The sequence below is a fragment of the Nicotiana attenuata genome, unplaced genomic scaffold (assembly GCF_001879085.1).
Source record: "Nicotiana attenuata strain UT unplaced genomic scaffold, NIATTr2, whole genome shotgun sequence".
In the NCBI taxonomy this organism is placed as follows: domain Eukaryota; kingdom Viridiplantae; phylum Streptophyta; class Magnoliopsida; order Solanales; family Solanaceae; genus Nicotiana; species Nicotiana attenuata.
In genome coordinates, this window is record NW_017670362.1 from 310,558 (window position 1) to 321,722 (window position 11,165).

General features: G+C 43.9%; 1 pseudogene; it reads left to right on the forward strand.

Annotated features, from left to right (window-relative positions):
* The first annotated feature begins 350 nt into the window (after positions 1–350).
* Positions 351–10,936, forward strand: LOC109238357 (annotated as a pseudogene).
* Positions 10,937–11,165: the final 229 nt, after the last annotated feature.

Here is an 11,165-nt window from a genome sequence, read left to right on the forward strand (position 1 = left end):
ACAAGCTTCTCAAGTGGGAGTCCTCCTTCAAAATCAATTCCGGATAACTCAAAAACCAGAGCCGATCATGCACGCAAGTCATAATACAGTATGTGAGGCTACTCATGACCTCAAACTGTCGAACTGGACGCAATTGCTGAAAATGACCAGCCGGGTTGTTACAATATTGTACCAAATTTAATATAAAATGAAACTAAAAATGTGATCAAAGGGAGCATAAAATAATAAAGAATTTAATAAAATGATAGGATCCAAAGGGTGCTACTTACTAAGAGTAGGAATTAAATAGTAGTACTATTAATACTTTATAATACTATGTGATTAGCACGTCCGCTATATTGCATAGAAGTAACAAGTGATATTTTTGAAGGCATTTTTCTGTACTTCCCCCCAAATTAGATCTACTTTCGCTTTCAATCCTCCATTGAAGAAGCTCTGTGCTATGAAGCTTCCCTTCTGGAAAAACTTCATTAATACTGCTCAAAAAACCCCAAGATTAGTCATACTTATAGCTTTAACATTAATCAATTTAGGTATTATCCCTCTTTATTACCCTTCTTATGTCACATATATATTAAGCCATCGTCTACTGCATGAGAAATGTGATATCTTTCGAGGAGAGTGGATTCCAAATCCAGATGGTCCATATTACACGAACACGACATGTCGGGAGATTCACGAGCACCAAAATTGCATGAAATATGGAAGGCCGGATACAGATTTCTTCAAATGGAAATGGAAACCAAAACGATGTGAGTTGCCTATCTTCAATCCACATCAGTTCTTGGATATGATGAGAAACAAGTCCTTGGCATTTGTTGGAGATTCAGTGGGAAGAAACCAAATGCAATCCTTGATATGCCTCTTATCTCAGGTAAAATATTATTTTGCTGTCGGTGTATATAACTTAAACTTTTACTACTACAGTTATGTTTGTATGTCAATAGCGCTACTAAATTAAATTGGCATATATATCTTGTCTATAACAACAGATAAGTCTTCATATAAAGCCCAATAAGGAGCCCATTTAGATCAGCTGATTATAAATAACTAATAAGATTGTGAGAGAGGTTTTTTCCTACTGAACCAACTTACTTGACACACACTAAATCACCTTGTTTCATGAAACTCTGGTTTAATTTGGAGTAAGTATAAAATTGACTGTTACCTTTTTCTGGGTTAACGAATCCACAATGGCTTGTAGCATAATGCAGAGCTTAGGTTTGGTGTACCCAAAGATTGACGTATTTCAAGGTTTAGGTGAAATTCTATTGAAATCACCAATTAGGTTTTTTTTCTTCTATTTCTTTTCGCGATTAATAATTACAGGATTGTTATTCTACATAAAATATATTATAAAAATAGTAATATAATTGTGATATATACAATTCGTCTAGTAGTACTTGAACGATGTTTAATGATCTCACATTTTATCTTCCAATTATTATACCTTATCCTTGTAACCAAGCGATCCTCAGGGGTCATTTGGTTAGGAAATAAGTTATCCCATAAGTAATTATCCCGGAATTAGTTATCCACTCTCTCATGGGGATAAAAAAATACTACAGTCCTCGGGAATAACTAATCTCAGGATTAGTTATACCACGATTTTATCTCAACCAAACTTGATATAAACTCATCTCAAATTTACTCCCGAGATCAATTATCTGTTATCTCTTGTACAACGAGCCCTGATCAGAGTTTCAACATAGAATTTGCTGCATTGCAATTTCACCTTCATAAGTATAGTAGAGGTACTTAGCATTGCGAGATCTAAAGTTCTTTTTTATAAAATATTTCCTTAAACAATGATAAACTCTGTAAAAGAATCCAAGCCTCACCACGTGGGTTCCTAACCTGTTTGATATTCAAGAAATATTTAAGAAACAAGAACATCCTGTCCCTTTTCAGAGATTTGTTGACTAAATCGTTGACAACAAGAATCCAATACCATGGTCCTTATCACTATTCCCTCTACAATAATTCTTAGTACTAAAGTACAAATCCTGAGAATAATTAATCCAGTAGTAACTAATAGGTTGATATATTTTACATCATGACGTAAAATTTGGTGTTTTTCTTTCTATTTTAGCTTAAATGCAGGGCTTCTAACACCACAAGTGCTACAATAAATTTGCCTAACCATAAATGAGATACATTTTATGAACAACAATATATTTAAATATTTTAATTTTGAAAATTACTACTACATTTTATAATTTGCCTCTAAGCGTTTATATGTATATAATGGTTAAAAATCATGTCTAAATTCACATTAGATCATTTTTTGGGAAATCGTGAGTGATTATAACAACCCTTAATGAAAATAATTACTAACTCACTATTTTCCTTTTCTTCATGATTTTTCTTTCGTTTGAGTTTAAATTTTTACCATGATAATATATAGATTTTTTTGCATCAGATTGTTGACCCACAACAACAGGTAACTCTTTCTACCAAACATAGCATGAATAACAAGATATCCTAAAAGATATTGTTTGCTCAAAAGTTATCGCATATCTTATGAGTATAAAACAATATAAGTAAATCACGGGAAAATCATAGCAAAACGTAATAATCCATTGGACCAAATGAAGGAGACGAAAATAAGTACTCAGGATTAGGGGGAGAAACATTAGGAGCCTTTATTGATAATATTGGTTTGGTCTGCCTCTCCATGAAGAGGTTCAGAGCCTTACAATGGTGTTCCTCTTGCCCATAATATGGGTCTCGTTATCTCTTTTTTCTCTCGTCAATAGTGAAGAAGAAGAAGCCCCCCTTTCTAGGGTTTCCTCTCTTGGTATTTATAGCTGTGAGCTTCGTGAGCTGGCAATAAGTGGTCGTGACCGCGTTGGGATTTCGCCTTCATGGTGGCGATGGGCCATGGCCTTGCTGATCGAATCAGATGCGGGTTGAATATCGTTAATTCTGAGTGGTCGTGCCACTAATTAATCATGAATTAGCTTAAGACGGGATTAGCTTCGTTAATTATCGTGGGGTCGGATTCTGACCCATATAACATCAATTGTCTAGGCATTACATGGAGAATTAGTAACTGGTTTTGTTATTGAATACCATGTTAAATTGGAATACTCATTTAGACGTCATATCCCTAAAACCCCTTTATATGATATGGAACAGTGCTTAGTTTCTTTCCATAACCATGTAAAGTAGGTACCAAATTGTAAAAGTTTTAAGAGTGTTCTCTTCCCTATTTGTGATTGTCGACAGTGATAAATTTATTTCCAATACNGTGCTTCGGTCGAGCCGATCTCTTTGGCGATGGCCCTTAGCCTTGTAGAGTATTAGTATTCTGTTATTGTGCTATCAAGTCATCGTTCGATCGAGGTCGAACTCTCCTCCTTGGCGAAGGCGCTTGACCTTTTAACTTACTTTGAGTGAGGTCGAGCTTCATTGTGCTCTGATCCTTACGTTTGTTTTGGGTGCATACCCGCCGACCATGGCAGACGGGTCGTATATTGTGCAGCCGAGGGGAGTGAGGGCACGCTTGATACGTGTTTGGCGATGTCAAAAAATTTCTAGGGCGCAAGGAGCATCTCCTCGGCATTCATAGGTCGTTATAACCATTTCGAGGGCGAGACGCCGATTGGTGATTGCAAGGCTGCTTTATGGAGCCTGTCATAATGACGCACATTCCTATGGAATCGAACCGGTGTGCGGTTGGTCATGTAGTTAATGGTGGCTGTTGGGGTGCATGAAGGCCACTTGCGTTGCCTATAAATAAAGGCTGAGGCATTCATTTTTTATATTCTCATTGTTTGTTTGAGAGAGATTCTGAAGAAGCTTTTCTTACTGCTGTTTCACCTTCATCTTCGTCCCCCAAACCTTGTTTCTTTCTCATTATTGTATCAACAATGGCAGGCATTTCTTCCCAAAATGTTCTTCCGACGGATCTTCAGGTTAACTCACCGGTGACCGAGGGGCCATTACCGGCAATGGGCGATGCAGAACTGGTGGAGACCGGTGAAGCTCCGTCGGTTGACGAGATAGTACCTCTGCCCGGAGGTCCGATGACTGATTTCACCGTCGATGGTGGGGAGGATCAGGTGGATGAAGCCCCATTAATGGGGGAGATTGGGATGTCCTGACTACGGGGACAGGGGGTCATCCCCGGCTATGCTGATGTCATTCTCGCTAGAAGCGAGGAGAGGGTCCACACCGACCGTAGGGGATACTGCATCTTTTACGCCTACCCCTTCATGTTGGGGTTTAAGCTCCCGCTCCCAATGCTGGTGGTTGATTTCTGTCATTATTACGGGGCGTGCCCAGGTCAGCTTGCTCCTTCTCTTTACAAATTGCTAGCAATGTTTATCAAATATGCAGAACTGGCCGGTAGGGAGGTCACGCTGCAGCATGTGCTTAGCGTCTATGCTCCCCAGAGAGTTCGTGGTACCATGATTCGAGCGTTCCCTCGCGGGACGAGGGGCCTGACTGCGAAGCTGGATGATGAGGTCGACCCTCGCCCTTTCGAGCACTTCTTCTACATCAGGACGGAACATTTAGTGGCGTGCTCTACTGGATTCCCAGAGGCTTGGAATCATGCACGTAAGTTCCTTAGTCATTGAATTCCCCTTTTTTTGTGTCCCTCCTTATGTCTTGTGCTCATAAACGTTAACTCGTATCAATTTTGTAGCCGAAAAGTCGCCTCCGGCTCCGTTGGCTGGGATTCGTGAGTGGGTTGAGGCCGTGCTTGCCCATACAGTGGGGATACGCACATGGGCATCTTTTTGAGAGAGGCATGGCCGTAGACCTGTGGTAGGTAAAAAGTTGATTTCTTCTTCTGTTCCGCTTTGTTTCAACTCTATTCATCAACTTTGTTTTTCTGTGATCAGGGAGGGCACGCCGCGTCAGGGCCCCTCAGTTGGCCTTCCGTCGGCCGGGTGCAGTCGCTCGACTTACTGCGGCGCCTGTGTCGCGCTCAATACCGAGGGCGCATCAGTTGAATCTTCAGCGGTTCCTTCTCCAGCACGGGCCGCGCTTCGGGACGAGGGGCCATCGGGGGTTGTGCGCCCTAGGGCGGAATCACCATCAGACGGGGAGGAGGAGAGGCCCTTGATAAGGCGTAGGATTGTGTTCACGCCAGCTCCTCCTGTGGTAATCAATTTGGACTCTCCTCCGACGGATGCGGAGAGGGGTGCGGTCGCGGCGCCTGCTCTTGAGGGTGAACATTCAATGGGGGTTGCCCTGGCTGGCATAGGCCATGAGGATGCCGTCACTTCGGCGACTCAGTCGGTCGTTCCAATCGCTGAGACGGGAGGTAGTTCCTCAGCGGCTGGTAATGTTGGTGAGTTAAGCACTCCTTTTGGCGGCTGCGGCGGGAGATTCCACCTCGCCGGCGGCTGAAGGAGGAAGAGATGCTGTAGAGGGTGAGTACGAGTCTGAATCCGACTTGGACCCCGACGACGTCCGTATGTTCCAGGAAGGCTTCACCAATTCAGCGGTGCGCGCAGAGGGGCGATCTCGCTTCATTGAGGTTCCCACGGAGTTGAACTTATTGCTCCAGCGGAGTAGCTTGGTCCCGCAGTTTGAGCTGCTGTGCTCGGAGGCCGAGAACGCGTCATTGAGGGGCGTCACGGATGTCGGACTGATGAACGAAGTGGCTGTGATGGGATTGAGGGTATGTAATATAATGTTGGTTCGCTTCTTCTTTGCCTTAGTTTGTTCTTTTATCTTAATCATTGTCTTTGCTTTGCAGTCTTATTTTTTGGAGGTGGAGAGCATCCGTCGAGCCAACGTCCGCTCGGGGATATTTTTGCGGGCGCTGGAGAAGTACCACCGCTACCGAGATCAGTGCCGAGAGATGCGCGTGCGGTTTAGGAATGATCCCCGTAGTCGGACCTTGGTCGAGGAACTGGCGAGGCGGGAGGTACAGATGTAGCAAGCACTTCGAGTGCTCTCGAGGAGCAGCTCCGACGGAAGGATGAGGAGCTCAAGGCGGGGAGGAGGGCTGCAACTGAGTGTGAGCACCAGGGCCAGGCTAAGGCGGCGGAGGCCGCTACGGCATGGAGCGGGAAAGTGACTGCGTTGGAGGGTGAAGTCGAGGTATTGAAGCTTCAGGTGAGGGATGCCTCGTCGAGGGCTGGGGCGTTGACGGAAGCTATCCGCGTGCACGAGTCCCAACGGGCATTGGAGAGGGCTACTGCGGCCTTTAGAGAAGCGAGTCTCGAGGAGTGGATCGGTGTCTTTGAGCAGGACGCCCAAGTCATGGCGGACCGGATCACAGCCTTAGAAGAAGAGAATCAGCGCCTACGGGATCAAGCCGCTTCTTCCAACCAGGCTCGAGAACTTTGGGTCTTTGCCGAGGCCCAACGTGATGTGTATAAGAATTTGTGGGAGGCCGACATCGTGACCGAAGCTGCTTTCGAGGGGGCGCGTCAAAAGGCTCGTGAGGCCCGTGCCGACTGTGGTTTTGACGCGGCGATGCCAGAGGCTGACGCTGGTGAAGATGGTGGCGCAGATGGCGCCGAGTAAAAAGATGTTATGAATTTTTTCTTCTCTTTTTCTCTTTCCTTGTATTGATCGGCCTTGGCCGGGTGTAAGCGGGGATGACCCGCAATTAATTTCGTGGATAAATGAGATCTCCGTTCCATTATTTGCTTTGTATCTGTTTTGTACCTCCTCTTTTTTCCCTTTAGATTTTTCTTTGCATGCGCTCGAAGGGGTGATTTGCCTTCGAGTTCGACTCTGGTAGGCATGTTAGTTTTTAATTGCTGACGACTCTTCTTCTTCGACTCGGGGTGAGCGAGTCGAAGCCGTTGCTTGGCGATAGCGGCACTCAGCCTTAGTCCCAGTTCGGGCGCGGTCGAACTGTCGGCCGTGATGACAGAAATGCGGCCTTGTAGTTTGACTGGGGCCGGACTTTACGTGTCCCCAATCTTAGTTTGAGTTGGGAGTACTTACTTGAAGGGCGTGGGCGCCTAACATGCGCCTCGATTCGTTGGAGGTTGGGTTTCGCTGAGTTCAATGATGAAGGCGCTTGGTCCGAGTCCTGGTTCAACTGTGGTTGAACTTGTTAGATTTGAGGACAAAGGCGTCTAGCCTTATGGTTCAAGCAAGGTCGAACTCATTGGGTTTGATGGCGAAGGCGAATAGCCTGAGTCTTGGTTCGACCGTAGCTAAACTTACTGGCGAAGGCGCATAGGCTTGATACAATTTGGAGGCGCATAGCCTGAGTCATGGTTCAACTGTATTTGAACTTCTTGGCGAAGGCGCATAGCCTTGATTTAATGGCGAAGGCGCATAGCCTGAGTCCCAGTTCAACTGTTGTTGAACTTAGTCGATTTTGGTGGCGAAGGCACATGGCCTGAGTCCCAGTTCAACTGTTATTGAACTTAGTCAATTTTGGTGGCGAAGGCTCATGGCCTGAGTCCCAGTTCAACTGTTGTTGAACTTGGTCGATTTTGATGGCGAAGGCGCGTAGCCTGAGTCCCAGTTCAACTGTTGTTGAACTTGGTCGATTTTGATGGCGAAGGCGCATAGCCTGAGTCCCAGTTCAACTGTTGTTGAACTTGGTCGATTTTGATGGCGAAGGTGCGTAGCCTGAGTCCCAGTTCAACTGTTGTTGAACTTGGTCGATTTTGATGGCGAAGGCGCATAGCCTGAGTCCCAGTTCAACTGTTGTTGAACTTGGTCGATTTTGATGGCGAAGGCGCGTAGCCTGAGTCTTGGTTTAACCGTAGTTGAACTTCTTGGCGAGGGCGCATAGCCTTGATTTAATGACGAAGGCGCTTAGCCTAAGTCTTGGTTTAACTGTAGTTGAACTTCTTGGCGAGGGCGCATAGCCTTGATTTAATGACGAAGGCGCTTAGCCTGAGTCTTGGTTCAATCGTAGTTGAACTTACTGGCGAAGGCGCATAGCCTTGATTTAATGGCGAAGGCGCATAGCCTTGATTTAATGACGAAGGCGCTTAGCCTGAGTCCCAGTTCAACTGTTGTTGAACTTCGTCGATTTTGATGGCGAAGGCGCGTGGCCTGAGTCCCAGTTCAACTGTTGTTGCACTTGGTTGATTTTGATAGCGAAGGCGTGTAGCCTGAGTCCCAGCTCAACTGTTGTTGAACTTGGTTGATTTTGATGGCGAAGGCGTGTACCCTGAGTCCCAGTTCAACTGTTGTTGAACTTTGTCAATTTTGATGACGAAGACACATAGCCTGAGTCATGGTTCAACCTTGGTTGAACTTACTAGCGAAGGCGCATAGCCTGAGTCCCAGTTCAACTGTTGTTGAACTTGGTCGATTTTGATGGCGAAGGCGCGTAGCCTGAGTCCCAGTTTGTTGAACTCGGTCGATTTTAATGGCGAAGGCGCGTAGCCTGAGTCTTGGTTCAACCGTAGTTGAACTTACTGACGAAGGCGCATAGCCTGAGTCCCAGTTCAACTGTTGTTGAACTTGGTCGATTTTGATGGCGAAGGCGCGTAGCCTGAGTCCCAGTTCAACTGTTGTTGAACTTGGTCGATTTTGATGGCGAAGGCGCATAGCCTGAGTCCCAGTTCAACTGTTGTTGAACTTGGTCGATTTTGATGGCGAAGGCGCGTAGCCTGAGTCTTGGTTCAACCGTAGTTGAACTTCTTGGCAAGGGCGCATAGCCTTGATTTAATGACGAAGGCGCTTAGCCTAAGTCTTGGTTTAACTGTAGTTGAACTTCTTGGCGAGGGCGCATAGCCTTGATTTAATGACGAAGGCGCTTAGCCTGAGTCTTGGTTCAATCGTAGTTGAACTTATTGGTGAAGGCGCATAGCCTGAGTCCCCGTTCGACCGTAGTTGAACTTGCTGGCGAAGGCGCATAGCCTTGATTTAATGATGAAGGCGCTTAGCCTGAGTCTTGGTTCAACCGTAGTTGAACTTACTGGCGAAGGCGCATAGCCTGAATCTTGGTTCAACCGTAGTTGAACTTACTGGCGAAGGCGCATAGCCTTGATTTAATGGCGAAGGCGCATAGCCTGAATCTTGGTTCAACCGTAGTTGAATTTTGTCGATCTTGATGGCGAAGGCTCATGGCCTGAGTCCCAGTTCAACTGTTGTTGAACTTTGTCGATCTTTGATGACGAAGGCTCATGGCCTGAGTCCCAGTTCAACTGTTGTTGAAATTTGTCGATCTTTGATGACAAAGGCTCATGGCCTGAGTCCCAGTTTAACTGTTGTTGAACTTGTTGGTGAAGGCGCATTGCCTGTCTTGGTTCAACCTTAGTTGAACTTTTTGGTGAAGGCGCATAGCCTGTCTTGGTTCAACCATAGTTGAACTTCTTGGCGAGGGCGCATAGCCTTGATTTAATGACGAAGGCGCTTAGCCTGAGTCTTGGGAGTCTTGGTTCAACCGTAGTTGAACTTACTGGCGAAGGCGCATAGCCTAGATTTAATGACGAAGGCGCTTAGCCTGAGTCCCAGTTCAACTGTTGTNAGTATAAAACAATATAAGTAAATCACGAAAAAATCATAGCAAAACGTAATAATCCATTGGACCAAATGAATGAGACGAAAATAAGTACTCAGGATTAGGGGGAGAAACATTAGGAGCCTTTATTGATAATATTGGTTTGGTCTGCCTCTCCATGAAGAGGTTCAGAGCCTTACAATGGTGTTCCTCTTGCCCATAATATGGGTCTCGTTATCTCTTTTTTCTCTCGTCAATAGTGAAGAAGAAGAAGCCCCCCTTTCTAGGGTTTCCTCTCTTGGTATTTATAGCTGTGAGCTTCGTGAGCTGGCAATAAGTGGCCGTGACCACGTTGGGATTTCGCCTTCATGGTGGCGGATGGGCCATGGCCTTGCTGATCGAATCAGATGCGGGTTGAATATCGTTAATTCTGAGTGGTCGTGCCACTAATTAATCATGAATTAGCTTAAGACGGGATTAGCTTCGTTAATTATCGTGGGGTCGGATTCTGACCCATACAGATATAGTAATATCTTGCTACAATTGGTAAATTGCAATGATAATAAAATAAAATTATGATATCAGTTGTACAACTTAAATCGTTTTCCTTTTTGCAGGTAGAGCATCCAATCGATATCTCTTCCACTCCAGATTTCAATTTCAAGAGGTGGAAATACACAACATACAACTTTACCCTAGCAACATATTGGTCACCATTCTTGGTCAAAATGGAAGAAGCAGACTCTGATGGTCCTAGGCATGATGGAGTTTTCAACATTTATCTTGATGAACCTGATAAAAAATGGACAACTCAAATAAATGAGTTCAACTATGTCATTCTTAACTCAGGCCACTGGTTTAATCGATTAAGTGTTTACTATGAGAAAAATCAAGTAGTTGGCTGCTGGCGTTGTGGACTGCGAAATATTACTGAACTCCCAAATTATTATGTGTACAAAAGGGTATTTAAAACAGCTTTGAAAGCCATCAATAACTTAGAAAATTTTAAGGGTACAATTTTTGTTAGGACTTTTGCACCTTCTCATTTTGAAGGTGGAGAATAGAATACAGGTGGGAATTGCTTGAGAAAAAGGCCATTTACAAGCAATGAAATAGTATTGGACGGTTTAAATTTGGAGTTTTATAAGTCACAAGTGGAAGAATTTTGGGTTGCTGAGAAGGAAGGGAAGTTAAAGGGGATGAATTTTAAATTGTTGGATATAACACAAGCCATGTTATTGAGACCAGATGGTCATCCAAGTAGACATGGGCATTGGCCAAATGAGAATGTTGTGTTGTATAATGATTGTGTGCATTGGTGTTTGCCTGGTCCCATTGATTCTTGGAATGATTTCTTGCTTCATATGTTGAAGATAGAACAATTTTGATTCTTTGAGGCAAAGCTCGACACTAAATATTTGACCTTCCCGTCATTTGTATTTTTTAAATAATTTACACATAGTTCAGTTACTTCATATGAAATAAATTTATGATGTTATTCTTATTACAAAAAATTTCGATGATCTTAGTGAAATTGACAAAAGATATGTTACACATTGTTAAGGTTCGCTTGAAGTTTAATGTAATATAATCGATTTATAGGATTTAAGTTATCAATAAGTACAATGTAAAGAATTTTACAATTTCATGTAGTTAAATCATTTGCAGCATAATAGTACTTATCATCTTTTCTAGGTAATCAATGAGTGTTTATTATTGATAGTTTACATATCGATGACTCTTTAGTAACTTAGAGTGTAAAAAAAAAATTACAAAA